Source organism: Acanthaster planci, linkage group LG17 (assembly GCF_054643075.1).
Source record: "Acanthaster planci isolate LZ-2023a linkage group LG17, COTS_SCS, whole genome shotgun sequence".
NCBI lineage: Eukaryota > Metazoa > Echinodermata > Asteroidea > Valvatida > Acanthasteridae > Acanthaster > Acanthaster planci.
In genome coordinates this window covers 1,600,095-1,615,999 of record NC_141793.1, presented here as the reverse complement: position 1 = coordinate 1,615,999, position 15,905 = coordinate 1,600,095, and the positions used below count along the sequence as shown (strand labels likewise).

The window sequence follows — 15,905 nt, the reverse complement described above, 5'->3', positions numbered from 1 at the left end:
CTCTGAAGGTGTGGAACATACATGTACATGATGTACATGTACATGTACATGTACAGTTTAAAACCAGATTCTATCCTGACAAAGTATGGAGTTACATGTACATGTACATTATAAGCAATATACCGGTATCACCCATTGTTTTCTGAAAGCTGGTGAGACAAACTTTAGTTTTTAATCAGCGAAAAACTTGACACCTCCAACCTCCATGCATCCGTTGACCCATTGCCATCAGCAAGTTGGCCACGCCCCTTAGACAACCCTATGGAATTTTGTACGTTGAGTTTGGTTGCTCTCACATTTGGTACATCCCACGTCCATTTTGTATAACTGGACGATACCTCACAAGCTGTGTTGACGTGATTCAACCATAACAGAGGCGCTTAGCATGGTAGCCATCTTTCAGGGCAGTTTTTTGTTCCACAGGGATGCATCTTTTGTGCCTGCCCTGTAGAACAAAAGCACTGGCCTGCAAAGATGGCAGCTATGCAAACCCTGTACAGATAAAGTTGGGGTCGACAGCAGGTTCACTGACAAAGACGCTAGCGCTGGAAGTCATGAATGTGGAATCAAAATTTGTCTCACCCCAGTAATCTTATGAAGTCGTCACCTCATGAACATACATCAGTGCAGCTCACAGAAAGCACATGGTGTACGTTTCTTCACCTTACATTAATAAGGGGGACAGTTCAGCACTACATTTACTGCGTTCAACGTTCCATCCAACAAGTCATGTCGCACCCATCCTACATGTCAGGGAATACATGAAAACATCGGTGAACTTTTGAAGAAAAAAAAAAAATTGCATTCAAAGTGTCTCACCTGGTGTACATGGACACGTGCATACAACACGAAAAACAACCTGTCCATGGCCGTAATACCGTCTCATTTTGACTGGTGTTACTTTTCACACAGACCTTAATGACACTAAAGCGAGCATCACTACTTCTCATATTACACCGCACTTCCGTGCAACACAACACCAACCGTCACCTTGTTTTTTTAGAGTTTAAAAAAAAAACAATTAAGGGGGGAGTCTTTTTTTCTTCTGAACTGTGACGACGATTCCACCAAAGGGGTTTGCGCGTGATGTGCGTACAACAGCCTGTAAGCCTATTCCATTTATTAAAAGGGGGTGCTCATGAGGAACTGTTTCATTTAAAGCTACAATCTCCAGCTTTTCCATTATCTAAAAGGATTATTGAGGCACTCGGTCTATTTTCAAAATGTACATGTACACCAGCCTTTTGTTTCATGGAGATTCTAGACAAGGATTCCCATTTCAGCTTCGCAATCCCCCTTTGGATCCTGCATGTGAACACGCTTACAATGCACACCTTGCGTCCTGATCACTTCAAGTTAACACCCCCCAAGTTCCATGCATAACAGTGATCTAATCTGTACAACTCCCACCTTCATCATCAATTTTTTTTTCATAAAATATATGTGTAAAGGCCTCAACTTCAGACAGCAATGGTTTAAAGGAAATCCTTCCCTTCAACATGACCGTTTTTCCACACTGTTATAAAAAACGAGTGATGCATCCCATTCAAATTTTGTCCATTGCTTTTGGGTACACGTGTAAGTAAAAAAATTCTTCATGTTGGATCAGAACGCACAACTGACCGTCGCCACAGAAACTCGGGCAACAAAGTTGGCACAGCACAGTCAAAAAGGAGTTGCGGCTATTTATCCTAAAGACAATTTTCATCTCGAAAATTACCTTTCCTGATATCACACGGGTTTGAACACTCGGAGTCACAGTTGAAATTATCAATCGCAGTTTCGAAGACTCATCACGGTCTATCTAAGAAACAAAAGATGTGCACGCCATCGGCACATAATACCGAATGAGAAGAATTTGAACGTAGGGGGCACTTGTCACACAACAACCTTCTGTCCCCCCCCCACTAGACAGAATCAGCATGTGCGGACATCAGGGAAGATGTACAGATTGTAGGTAATGTACACTGAACATTCTACATGTACGGAAGCCAAAGTAAACATGTTTTTGTCAGTGTATCACGACTGGGCTAAAAATACACCTCGGCTGGCCTTAGTGATAATCAATAGTCCATGACAACAATACATTGCTCGTAATAACAAGAGGAACGAGAGCTTTTTTTTTATCTCCAATGCCCATTCTCTCTCTCTTCCATTTCAGCTTTTTTTTTTTTCAAGTTCTCCTTTCGCTGTTGATATGCCTACGCATTACACACCAGGGTATAACAAAAAAGCCTGCCTGGACCTGCATGTGTGTGCGTGCCTGGACGGAGAATTCAAGCTTATTTACTCTAAAAATAAGTGAGTGTTACTATTTTTGGCAGGCAGGCCGAATCTCTATTACTGATGACAGGAGCACGCTGTGAATTCAAGCAGGGGACTGCGCCTCGTGTCCAACTGTTAATATCAATTGCTCTGTGTAGAGTTGATGATTTCAATGGTTTTTAGTTCTTTTAGTGGCTGGTGGGAACATAATCAGAGATAAGACGGCCATTGACACGTTAATATTTCAGCTCTTCATTAGGCCATTTATACATGTATACATGCACCTGTACAGTCACTCTGCACATGTGCATTTATGTGTGCATATAGTACATGAACAATGCGCTGAAATGTCAACAAAGCGTGGGCGTCCACGTCAATCTGTGTATATGTACTCCGTGAACTCTTTCATGCGTACTTATCAGTACATGTGTATACTGTACATCTGCATGTATGTCGCATGTACAGTTTGTGTACATACATCCCATTTGAGCATGTGATACCTACACGTGTACATGTGTATACTGTACATCTGCATGTATGTCACATGTACAGTTTGTGTACATACATCCCATTTGAGCATGTGATACCTACACGTGTACATGTGAAACACAACCGTTACACTTTCCCACAGCGTCAGTTGTATGCCTTGTACATGTAGTGCATGTAAATGTACACACATGCATACGACGTTTGTACCACTGAACCAAAAGCAGCACATTCCATTCATGTGGTATGACTTGGAGAGTTTCATTGTCCAGTTGTACTTGGCACATGCAAGCATCCACACAGACCACACCAGTACATGTACATATTGTGTACGTAAAATGTCAGTGATAGGAATAAATCCACTGACCAAAACGGCTCCAAAAGGAAGAATCTGCCAGGTCAAACCCAACTTAGACATATTGTAAAAATGACCAGTTTCTTTGTGCACAGACGTAGCTGTTGAAATTTGGCCCATTTACCACACGTGTACCGTGTACAGGTATGGATGAGATCACATGTACACTGTACATGTACACCAATGCGTGTACTAGGAAATACAGACACACCAATGAATGATACATACATGTACATGTACATCATGTGGACCTTCTGTACATGTTCAATGTACATTGCACTGTACATGTACATGTCTATGCCCACATCAGTCATTTCCTCTGGTCTTAGCATTGAGCTTTGCGACCGTGGAGTCTCCAGTTCAAAGTGGGTTCCTTTTTTTTTCTTCTGCTAAGGGCTGTCAACCCAGGTTCATCTATACAATGATGCTGAAGTTGTGGAATCTTTCCATTTCAAACATCGACTGCTGGCCTTGTTCCTAGGGCAGGAAGTGGAGGTTCCTGGAGCCTCGTCTCAAAAACAAGACCAGGGTTTAAGAAAAGGGCACGCGGACGAGGCCGCGATCAACGTGAACGTGCCATGGGCTTTCACTGCATCGTTCACATGCAGCCAATCACATGTACCGGTACCTTCAGCAAGACAACAGGAACTCGGCACATCCCTTGAAATGTGCACAAACTGATAATGAGACTACGATTAGTCCAATAATCCATAATTTCCTTTGATCCCAATGGCAGCAGCTGCTCTTCACGCTCAATGGTCGAAGACCCTCTGCGCTTTAATTGCAATACAAACAGAAATACAAAAATTAAAAAAACTTACTAGATGCTGTTAATGGCTGTTTGAGATCACAGGGTATTTTTCTTTCAGTTTCACCGGGAATTTATAAATTGCACGCAATCTTTGTTAATATAACTTTGAAATAACGCAGCGAAATATCTGTACAATGTGTACGCTCAATGCTGGCTTTTTTTTAAGTTAACGGGAGACAACATTTGAAAGTCGGTTACGGTAAGTAAAGAAATGCATTCAACAAAACCATCCGCGTTCTTTGTCCCCATATAGAGAGAAACAGCACACAAATGTGTTGGTATCACTTGGAAATCAGTTCAGTAGACTCATTTTAACACTTTATTTTTCTTTGAAAGGGAAAAGAATGTGGTCCAATAAATGGCGATGCTTGGAAATCAACTGTTCTGTGAAACAGCATCTTCCAAGCTTGGAAATTCTCTCAGTTTGCATGGTGGCCAAGCTACGTGGCTCTGAATTTTGGCCTCGCTGACTTGTCTCTTTCTGATTTTTGTTTATCTGGCAGCTTCACCCGACCTGGATCTTCCCAGTTCCAGACTGGCATTTGCCAATGTCTGCCATGTGCAAACAAGCATAGCGATAGCGGCAGGGAAACGAGGGGGGGGCGTCTCTTGCCAAGTCAACCAACAGGTTGAAAGGTTCATGTGTGCATTGAATGCAGGGCCCAATTCACTTGCATGAAAATGAAAACTCCCACACAACCTCAAACTTCAAAAAGACCATTTCATGTACATAAGTTAAGTACCTCCCCCCTTCCCACATTTTCATTTGGCACGGAAAAATGGTATGTGAGACTTACTGTATAAAGGGATATTTTAGGTTACAAACAGAAATGGTCAAACCAGTTTGCCCAGTGTGTCATGAACTACTGCGCTTCTTCAGAATCCTTGCTCAAAAAGTTCACAGCAGAAACACAAAAGGCAGCAGCTAAAGGGAACACTTTACGATCCCTGAGGTTTCATTTGTCCTGTGCTGAATTATTCAACTGGCGTAAACAACTCCTTTCGTCCGCAAGGGGCCCGTTTCATCCAGGGGATTACAGAATCAATGGACAAAGACAAGGCTGGCCTGAGATGCCCTAACCTGCTTCTCGTCTGGGGTCACCCTCTGCCGATGATGAGGATGACTTTGCAAGAGGGACATAGCGAACAGAGGCAGAGAGACAGGGGAGTCAATGCGGATTGTCTGGAAGCATGATGTTACAATCGGGGTATCTTTGTTTTCTATTGATCAAAAATCAATAGAGATTTCCAGCCCCCCCCCCTTCTTGACTAAATACTGCACAAGGACAACGGGGGGGGGCATACATGTAAGCAGCTTTTGTTTGAAGACAGGTTCTTTCAACCCAAGGATAGTAACGGCTAGCATTTTTCCGAGAATGGAAAAACTAAGCTGGACATCTATCATTGAAGATCACAAGTAAACGAGCATGTACTTGACTCGAGTGCATTTCTCTTACGACACATACTGTACATGTACCTGTTGTGAAATGTCAGGTTTCCAACACTGCACAACTCATTCTTTGCACCGTATCATGTAGCGCCAGCCTCAGACACACAGAAATGATTTAATTTCATAATATTACAATAATGTGATGTAAAACCAAATAAAGAGCGTTGGACAGGAGGATTTTGAACCAGTAGAATTCCAGGAAGGTTCCAGCCTCCCACCCTAAAATTTAGGAATTATGTGCAGTGTTGTCTTATGTACAAGATTAATTGAAACAGATGACTTGTTAACATTTGACTTGACAGAGCTAAATATCATGTTTGGCGGTAGAGATATCAATAAGTCTGATCACGCAAGGCAGGGAAAGTCTTGGGGAAAAATGACCTCAGGAAGCCGCGATGTGATCTCCAATATGTCAAAATAAGCTTGGCATTTGCAGGAATCTGGGATGGTCTATCTTTTTTCCCCTTTTCTCTCCCTTGAAAACAGGCAATGCGATCCGGGCCAAATCAATGCTGCTCTTTTTTTTCTGACTTGTGCAACCCGACACCCAGCGCAAACACCAGGGCTGCAGACGGATGTGAAGACCTGGCTTGTGGAGCCTCTCTCGTCTCTCCTCTTGTTTTTTTTTTCCTGGTGAATTACATTTTTTTTCCTTCAAACTAACTGACCACCGTGTCAACATGAAGTGAGCCAAGCAACAGGCATAACAGAACAGTACTTCATTTTTAATAATGGCAAATGTAAAATGAATGAGCCATGTGTTATGAATCAAATCATAATTTAATACGGTTATACCAGAACTACGGGACACGGAACCACCTATCAAGTTGAAGTCCAGGCATTGAACATGATACATGCGTGTACAACACAATACAACAAACATAATACTGCTCTCCCTATTAAATTACAAGTTCTTGTTTCAGGGCCGTTTATGACCTCTCTGATCTTATCAATCTAGAGCAACCCCCTCTCCCCAAAAGAGACAAACTCAGTAATCAGTTATTAGCTGGGGCTACTAAATCCAATCTATCACTTATTCTAACCAAACACTAGGTGCTGGTAAATTCTCCTTCAATCCCGGTTTTTTTTATACTTTCATCCCAACAAGTTTCAGTTTCTGGTTGGAGCCAGGAGCAACAATGAGTGGGCTAAATATAACCACTGCTTTTGGGGGGCTCTGATATGGCTTTCACTTTGGGGTATCGGAGATTTCCATCACAGGCAGCGAACACCGGGCAAAAGAATACCACATTGAAACGCGATAGGGAAAAAAAAAAAAGAAATGGACAAGTTGCACAATCACCATTCCAATTTGATTACAGCGCCGACTATATTGTTGAACGAGGATATTTACACCAACCGCAGAAGTTCACGAGATCACAGGGACTGGTCAATTCTCCTTACTATGAGCAACCCCCACACGTTCAGTATTTGTCTTGAGAACCCAGTGGACAGTTGGGGGGTTCAAAGTTCAACACCAAGAACCTTGTGATTTTCTCCCCTGTAGCAGCATGCTGTATTTGCCAGAAGGAATTCGACGAAATGAAGCCATGCGAGGTCACCTGTACCCAACAGAATCAACCAGAAACCAGCACGGATTATCGGGATCTCTCTGACCCACTTTCAATCATTTCAACCATTCCAATCATTTCTGTCCATGGCATCTGAATTCACATTCATGGTCAAACATTTCTTTTCAAAATGGACCTACAATGGGCCGTGTCAAAGTTCCATATTTCCTTCAAATTTCTTTCAATCTTTTTCAGGTGTTGGTGGTTTCATATGAAAATTCATTGCTTCTACAAAGATGGCACGGGATAATAGATGGTGTAAGCTTGTGCAAAACTCTGGCAACTCATATTGATGGCAAACGTCTTGTAAACGGATGAGTTTGTAAAAATTCTAAAATTACATGTACTTCGTAGGGGAGAAGTTTTTTTATGATTTTTTGGCTGGAAAAAAATTCCAGATCTCTTTTTTGATCATGGTTGATGCACTTAAGCTTTTCTTTCCATTGTTTTCTTTTTGTTTGGGGGTCTTATTTGGACTATTTGGTTGGGTGGTTGTTGGATTTTCAAGGTTCAGTTGCCAGGTTTCAGATTCAGGGTTTACAGGTTTTGGGTGCTAGGTTTCGGTTTTCTCTTTTGAGGTTTCCAGGTATTTGGGCATTGGGTTTTTGAGTTTAGGGGTTTCAGGGTTTGGGTTTTTTTTTACTTTGTGTGTAATTTTTTTAGGCAGGGAGGGTTGGCTTTGAGTTTTTGAGAATGGATGTTCATTAAAAAAATCGTATAGGGCAGGATATCTGTTATGCAATATTTAAATTTATGGGCCATATTCACACCGATAAAGTAGAACTTCAGCAACATTTCGACACATGGGATTTCCATTCAGAGTGCAAACAACATATCCCTGGCTTCTAGGGGTTCTTGGAGGACTCTAGGAAAATGCCGTTTAAATGAAAAAAAATCACAAAAATCGATACACGACAGAGATTAAATTTGGTTTTAAAGCAAGGGCAAGGTTTGTCAGTTTAAAAAAAACACACACACACACATCCGCATAACTTCCTCTTGTGAAACCACCACTAACTAAAAGCAATCTGGAAACTTGGCAAGGTCAGCACAGGTGGAAATCTGTTCATGTCTTTGTCTATTTCTTCAATACGAGTGACCTTGCTTTTGCCAGTGCATGTGAATTTAGAAGTCAGGGACACAGATGAATTGAATGGCTGTGTTGAAAATGGATTTTTTTTCTCTACCCCCCCCTTCAAAAGTGGGTCGCAGGGATCCTAGATTCCTAGCGTTAAATAGAATGGCTTTGGGCTAAAAGGATAACTGAATGCAAACGCACTTTGTTATTGATGCTATTTTTAGTTTCGACATCCGTAGGGGAGCAGAATTATGTACATAAACAAGATATTTTCAAATACACGATTTCGTTTCCGAATTCGTACGCAGCACATGCATTAGCATTGTTGGATGTCACTCTTGAATGAATTGCGTCTTGGGAGGTGATTCAAAATTTTCAGGAACTCTGTTCAACTGAAATGATATTTTCAAGGAAATGTTACATCTGTAGTAAGTTTGAGCTTTTTTACTGGTTCAAAGGTTGTTTTGTCTCTTCGATTTGGGGCTCATTTTTGGGAGGGTGCCAAGTGGAGTGACTTGTGACCCCTGAAAAACATTTGGAGGTACAGGACCTTTCTCATCTACAATGTACATCTGCTGCATGTACATGTAGAAAAGTGGAAAATGCACCTGCAAATAATCACAGATCCGTAACAGCACTGTCCCAACTATAGTTGGGACAGTCCCAATTGTAGTGCTGCAGTTGGGCTGGCCCAACTATTGTTGACCAATGTCTGTGGAAAATGTCTCAACATTATCCAAGTCAATGTGTCTCACACGTGACACAATTCATATAAAATGTGGCACTTCATCTGTTCATCTATTCCTATGACCAATGACATGACATTTGTAAACAATATGACTTTGGCACATGCTGGTCACATCATGCATACTGGACCCCTCTGCTGTAGTTGGGCCGGCCCAACTGTAGCACTATAGTTGGGACGGGCCCAACTATAGTTGGGACGGGCCCAACTATAGTTGGGACTGATGCTATAGTTGGGGTGTAACAGCACCACTCTGATTACCATGCAGACTTGCAGAAATACTGCTTTGGTGTTCTACAAACCACATACCATACATGTACATGTATGTACATATAGCATACATCAATAAAGGATTAGCTGCGAGAGGTCCTCGATCCATGAAAACAGTAGCAAACCACACCTGGCCCTGGGTTAAGAAGACTTGAAGAAGTTGGGGATCAAAGTAATACAGTCCTCTTAAACACTTTACAATATGCATGGATACAGTCATAAAAAATGCTGATTCGGTACGAGAATAAAACCTGACAAACAGGCCTCACTCCTCCAATTTCAATATCATTTGTCACAATTTAATGGACAAGCGATAAAGACCGCATATTTGGTTGAAGGGCAAATCTACCGGTACACCTCCCTCAATAGATTACTTAAAAGAAAGGGGTCATACGTGTCACCATGCAACCAAACAATTTTCATTTTGGGAGAAAACATGTCATATTTCGGTTTTTAGAGTTTCAAGCAGACAAACCTAATTCCTACAGGTAGATATACTCTTTTGATCTAACAGTCTGTCAGAGTCTCCGTGGATTTCATAGTTTTGGAAATTTCCCAAATAAAGCTATTTCTACTTCTGTGGGGGGATTTTTTTTTAAATACCCGGCAGATGTTTCTCAGTTTCTGCTTCCGCACTTGCCCGAGAGTTTGTCTCCCTTTGGTGAAAGCACTCCCCCTCCTTCCGAAGAGAAAGTGAAACGTTATAAGTCTAATATTATTTTCCTGTATAAGGAGACTTCTGACCAACTATTCCACAGGGCTGAAAATGCTTAACAACTGCTTCCCGCAGACTCCTTCACCGACCGCTAGCAAACTGACTACCAGAACCCTAACTAAACACGAATAAACGGTGTAAAGGGAGTCAGGGGTCAGACATGTATAACTCAGTCTGGAGAGTCCCCACCCTTAACAAGTTATACAAGTTGCTAGATTTCCTCCCTAACAGGTACATGTAATGCAGGGTTCTCACTCGCTACGTTTTTTTTTTTTTTGTTCATGGTGTGCCAAACAGTTGGTAGTAGAGTTCATCAGGGTACCAGACCCCGGGGGAGATTGCTCAGATTGGGCAGTGCCTGCAGGGCTAAAATTAATATCGGAACGGATGACCTCATTCACGCAGAGACTTTCAACTCCCGATAAAAGGTTATGACAGAACGCATAACAATCCCGAATTAAGAGGAGAGAGGGTTACATGCCCAAAATTACACTGCACTTTATTCACAAATAACAACTGTTCGGCACACGCTAGTAGCACCTGACAGCCCTTAGTCAGACTGTCCACACTGTTTGGAAATAAATTTTCCTGCAGCCTCTTAAGTTGTTGGGTCTGTTCTATTTACATCACAGTCGTGTTTTTCCTACAAGTGGCTGCTAAAAAAAAGTCTGCCCGTCAGTACAAAATTTAAGGAATAATTCATACATTGTCAAATATCCCACACAGCTATTAGACCACTAGATAATAATACACCTACTACTGAACGCTTAATGAAAATACAAACCTCTTTAAAATTAATGGCACAATGTGTACAGTTTGAAGGAATCTGAGGTTAAATAACAAAAAAAAAAGAAAAAAACAAAGGATGATTTCCCTGCAAACTTTGGCCACCTGCACAAATTACAGGCAAAATGAGAGGGGTCTATTCAAAAAGTGCACGAGCTGAGGAGTTTTTGTTACTTCTTGTTTTGTGCATGTATTTTCAACGTTAGAAAAGGCATCCAGGTTTTTCTTCAGCATCACAGGCACTGTACGGAAAAGAAACAATCCTTACTGATGAAAATACGTGAAAACAGACATTACGTAACTTGTGATATATACATGTACTTCCAATTTTCCAGTTAAACAGTAATGCATGCAAAATAAATTGCTACTTCTAAAGAAATTGGGAAAATTAAACTCCTAATTACAATGAAATTATAAGTTTAAATGGTTATGAAACAGACATCTGTACCTTTCCTACTGAGTTCAGAATACCACAACACAAAAAGGTTACAACTCAGTAATTTGACTGCAAGTTCGATGACACTTTCACAGACTTTATATAGCGATTAACTATTTGTATGAGTATAAGTAACTTTGATAAAAGGAATTTAAATGATACCACAGAGCAAAAGGTGTTTGATCTCTTGTATAAATTCGCTTTGAAGACAGACAATATCCACTTTTGTCTGCGTACCCGTATCAGTTGTTTTATATCTAGTGCTGACTCGCATTTAAGCAGAACGTCATTCTAGTTGTAAGACCGTTTTGAAGGCATTCTAAATTACATTTTGGTCACGATTGTTGGATTTGCAGAATTGGTTGACTGTGCTGTTTGTGTGATTGGTTGATTGCGCAAGAAATCTGAAACACAAGACTCCAACGTCAACCGATGAAAAGGATTTGTAAGACAACAAAAGGGTACACATTCATGCCACAAAATACAGAGTACCTACAAGCACAAATGTACCTGTTGGTTACAGCATGCCAACGCGATGTACGGTACAGGCCGGCAAACTTCTCGGGCAATGTCAGCTTTAGACAATCCAGGCATGATTTGCAACATTTTTAGCCTACAAGAATTATGATTATGTTCTTAGTTTTATTTGGGACAAATAATACTTGAGAACAAAATGATCCATGCTTTCTTCTGATGCCTGAGCAGAGACAGAGGTACATAGCCATTTTAACAAGTTCAAGGATAAAACTGCAAAATTCATTTCGCAAAGAACGCCATACACGGATGCCACTATTTATTTTCCCTACTATTACCTACCGGTACTTCCTGAACAGGTAGGCCTTACTGATTTCCGAGGTTTGATGGTTCCGTGTGCACGAGTGTCATCTACATTATTGGCAAAAAAAGAGCTTTTTCCTTCCATCCTGACCTTTATATAAATCCCTCGACGATCCGCACAAATAGGGGAAGATTTGATCAACAAAGCGCAAACGGAAGTTTTCTCCAGTACGACTGCAGGGCAATTTTCAAAATGCCCTTGCGTATGGAACCATCAAACATCAGTAATCAGTAAGGCCTTCAGAGTAGTGCTTTCCTGTTCTGGAAGTAACCGTTACCTATCTGAAGGCAATAAACATCACCTAACATGCCTAAAAAGTCAAATTTAACAGGGAAAACCTTCAGGTGGGCCTATTCACGTAGAAATCACTTTGAATTTTTCAGGCCATTCTCCTAGGGTTTGTGCACATGCACACGCACACAGGGTGTCAAGTGTCATACAGGGTGTCATACAATTGAATTGAGTCCTCCTTCATGACATAAACATCCACTTCAAAATGGTGAGCAACTGAGCTGAGCTGACATGCTCAAAGAACTTTTCAGAGAGCACCAGGCCTAACGTTACATCTTATCATGACTTAACACACCACAACAGCAACACAGATTAAAATGTACTGGCCTGCACACGGCACGCATCACACACACAACATAACGTCAACACGGCCTATGGACATGATGGAGTGCTACACATAACTCAACAAGACCGTAAGTTATACACCAACACAGCTAACCGTACAACTAGGCTACGCCAGACACCACTCGCGTCTCCATTCTTTCTCGACGATTTCCAAAGTAACAAGCAGCCAGCAGGCGACATTAGACAGCACATCTTACGCTTAGACTTACCTTAAAAAAGGAAACGGGCTCGTTAAACCTGGGCACCAAACGTACAAAATATTGCGATGAAAACTTTCCCCTTTCCCGACGGGCCGCTCAGTGATGAACTCTACACGCCATCTTGAACCCTGATATTTCTCACTTATTTACCAGCATGTAGTATGTGATTAAAGACTGATTTAAATAAGGGAAACTTGCACATAATATAGGAACAGATCTTGGACAAACAGATTTTGGGTAATCCTGCCAAGAGTAACTGTGATCAGGGTATTTTTACATGGGAAATATCAAATCATATTGTAATGTCACCGTCTGCACGTTGGTATACATAAACGACATTTCTAAGAGATGACATCACGTGATCAATTGATCCAATCAGGTAAAGTTTTGCGGTCTATTTTTAGCCACACACACTTCCCCTGGGGCACGGTCAAAATGTTCGTGTTGTTATGTTGGCGCTTGGCTCGGATAAATACTTTCATTTATTGCACGCTCAGTCCACCAAAGTGTTGCAGGAACCACCTGATGTAAGCGGGTTAGGACTGAAAACAGAAAAATAAAACATGCCACGGGGGAGATATTATTGTGCGAAAGTAAAAATAGAACCTGAAGGCCTTGTAAAATAGACAGGAAACAAGAATGAATACGGAAGTAGATTGTATACCAAAATAGAAAATCAGCTCTGATCCGGGAATTTTTGCTGACAGGCCATGCTTGGCTATGTGTAAATAAGTAAGCTTGTCAGTTTTGGGAACTAAATTATACCAATTAGACCCCCAGTGAATATCCTGAATTGTTGGAGGGTCTCATATCAGGTCATGTCTGTAGTAGAATCGCACGGCATTCAGACAGGACTGTTTTGAACTGATTTGGGGTTTTTTGGAGGGGTATGGTAAATTAATTTCTTTTACCTTGACTTTACAAGGGCCACAAAGGGCTTACGTGCGTGTACTTAATGAATAGACTTCAGTGTTCACTTTATCGAATTCGCTCATAGTTTTTTTTATTATTATTATTACTATTCAAACGCTCGTTCAACTTCAAACATCTTCCAATACAAAGCGTTGTTCGAATTAATGTTTTTACCGGGGACTTGCTGTGTTCAACATGCGTCTAAAACAAATCCTCCCCAAAATGCAACACCATCGCACAAGTTTGGGTATAAAAAAAAGGTTCTCTGTATTATTAGTCATTCTTACTAGCTTTCCAAAATCTGGCATTAGACAAACCCGCAGTGGCGTACATTTGTACCGGAAATGGGGGAATGAGGGAGGGTGGGGTAACTTGCCTGGCCATGAAAATTTAAGAGAGGGATGGGGGTGACACCATAGTATGACTCTGTACAGAAGTCGATTTTTATGATACTGATTTACATCTGTAAAGTAATTCAAAAGGTAAATTCAAAATGGCAAATTTATGGCTTTTATTTTTTTTAAATCACTTTTTTTTTAGTAATACTGGCTGCCTTTTCGTCGTTGGAAGACTGAAAAATTCTTTAATTTGTTGCTCACCACAAAAAATGAGGGGATGATTCAATAGCCCATCCAACCCCCCTAAACAGAGGGGATTTATGCCCGCGCAGTCCCGCAGATTTTACAAATCTCCGGGCATCTAAATTTATCATGTAGCCTGCCTATATAGAAAGGTTCAACGAGTGACATTAATTCACTGTTAGGATGTTCCAACATCATACATGTATTACAGTTAACGGTCAGGGTTTTTCCACTCAGATCTTCTTAAGTTTATACGTTACCAAGAGGTGTAGCCACTCGGTATATCTGGACTACAGTCGGTCGCTCGGTCGGTCGATAGTTTACCGAAACGGATTTTCGCTCTACCATTTCTTCTTGTTAGAAATCATACTGAAGTTCGTTCATGTCATTGCCTATGACAAAGCCAAGATGAGCAGATTAAACGAATAATTATTGCTGAACGAAAGACTAAAATTAGTTTGTTTACGGTCACACGGTCACAAGTACCTCTTTGACAATTTCTTCGCACAAACAATATCCATGCATGCTTGTCAGAGGGTATTACATTGGTTAATGCAATCGAAGGCATAATTCTTGGTCATATGACATTTTGTAGTCCGCTGTGGGCTGTGAGCCTCAAAATGTCTCAGGGAAAACAAGGTGTGTCTTGCACGACAAACTTGTTATTTAGAAGTCAGCCTTTTCGAATCTTCACCTCTGCGTGAATTAAACAAAAAAACAATGTTGTGTCATTCGTGTGCCAAGCCGCTATCAATTGCCCATTTCTATATTTCGTTACTCAATAATCCATGTTTACCGGACCTGTTGTTTGCCGTGCCCGGGCGGTTGCCATGGTAGTGACGTCAATGTCCAAATTGCGTCACCGACCACAGTGGAAAAATATCCAGGCCGTTGCTATGGAAAACCACTAATAAATTGGCAGCTGATAAGCCCAGGCCAGTCATTACTAGTTTCATGTTAACGTTGTGCCATACCCATTTCGGGATTTCCACCCACCGCCAAGGTTTTGGAGCCTTGGAGGCGAGGCAACACTGTGACAGTTTGGCGTACTCTTCACAGTTGGGTTTGTGTTTTCGCAAGTTTGATAGTGTGCGGCTTTCATTTTTTGGTTCCCATGGTAATGCATCATTAGTTTTCAGCTCGGCCTAAGCAAAAGTGATCATTCTTTTTCTCGAACATATGCTTGAACTGCCCCTGTTTAATATAAATCATATATATTATAAATTTTTCAAAATTTGGTCTTTTCGAAATTCTGTAAAACTGGAAAGGAATTCAAAATGAAGGCATCCATGCGTTTGGCCTCCACGCAGCAGTGTGTCACTGTCTTTACATAACTCCGACATCTTCAACTACGAGCACGCTAAAACGTCTTCTTGATGGGGTATAAACCACAAGGTGACCAGTGTAAGTAATTTGCCCCAAAGTGGTAGAAACGCACAGTCGTCGCTTAATTCCTCGTGGTTTCTGTTCGGAGCTTAATCCGTCCCTTATAATTTGCGTCGGTGGACCTTTTTACGACGCCCGTAAAACAGCCACTCAATGTATATGTATGTAATTTTTTATGTCATGGGCACGAGATATATCTTCACGTGGAACAATGATCTCTTGTGCACCAAATACTTCAGCGCGTGAGATACCTGTACCCACAAGGTAATTATTTCAAGGCCACGAGACATGCACGAAATTATAATGTTTACACAAATGGAATCTGCGCCTTTTTGACTAAAAAAGATCGTTGAGAACATGTTATTTCGACACAAACCAATACTG

At 41.2% G+C, this 15,905-nt stretch overlaps 1 protein-coding gene across 11 annotated transcripts in view; it reads right to left on the bottom strand.

Moving 5' to 3' along the window:
- LOC110977423 (histone deacetylase 4-like) overlaps positions 1-14,524 on the bottom strand; it is a 67,747-nt gene extending 53,223 nt beyond the window's left edge. For 3 of the 11 annotated variants that reach the window (XM_022231572.2, XM_087147975.1, XM_087147977.1), the window contains exon 1: positions 12,652-12,946. The gene's annotated coding sequence lies outside the window, so the exon portion shown is untranslated. Of the gene's footprint in view, positions 1-582; positions 719-12,651; positions 12,948-14,395 lie in introns of those variants that run through there. The other 8 variants (XM_087147971.1, XM_087147976.1, XM_022231613.2 and 5 more) reach the window with 6 other exon arrangements.
- Positions 14,525-15,905: the final 1,381 nt, after the last annotated feature.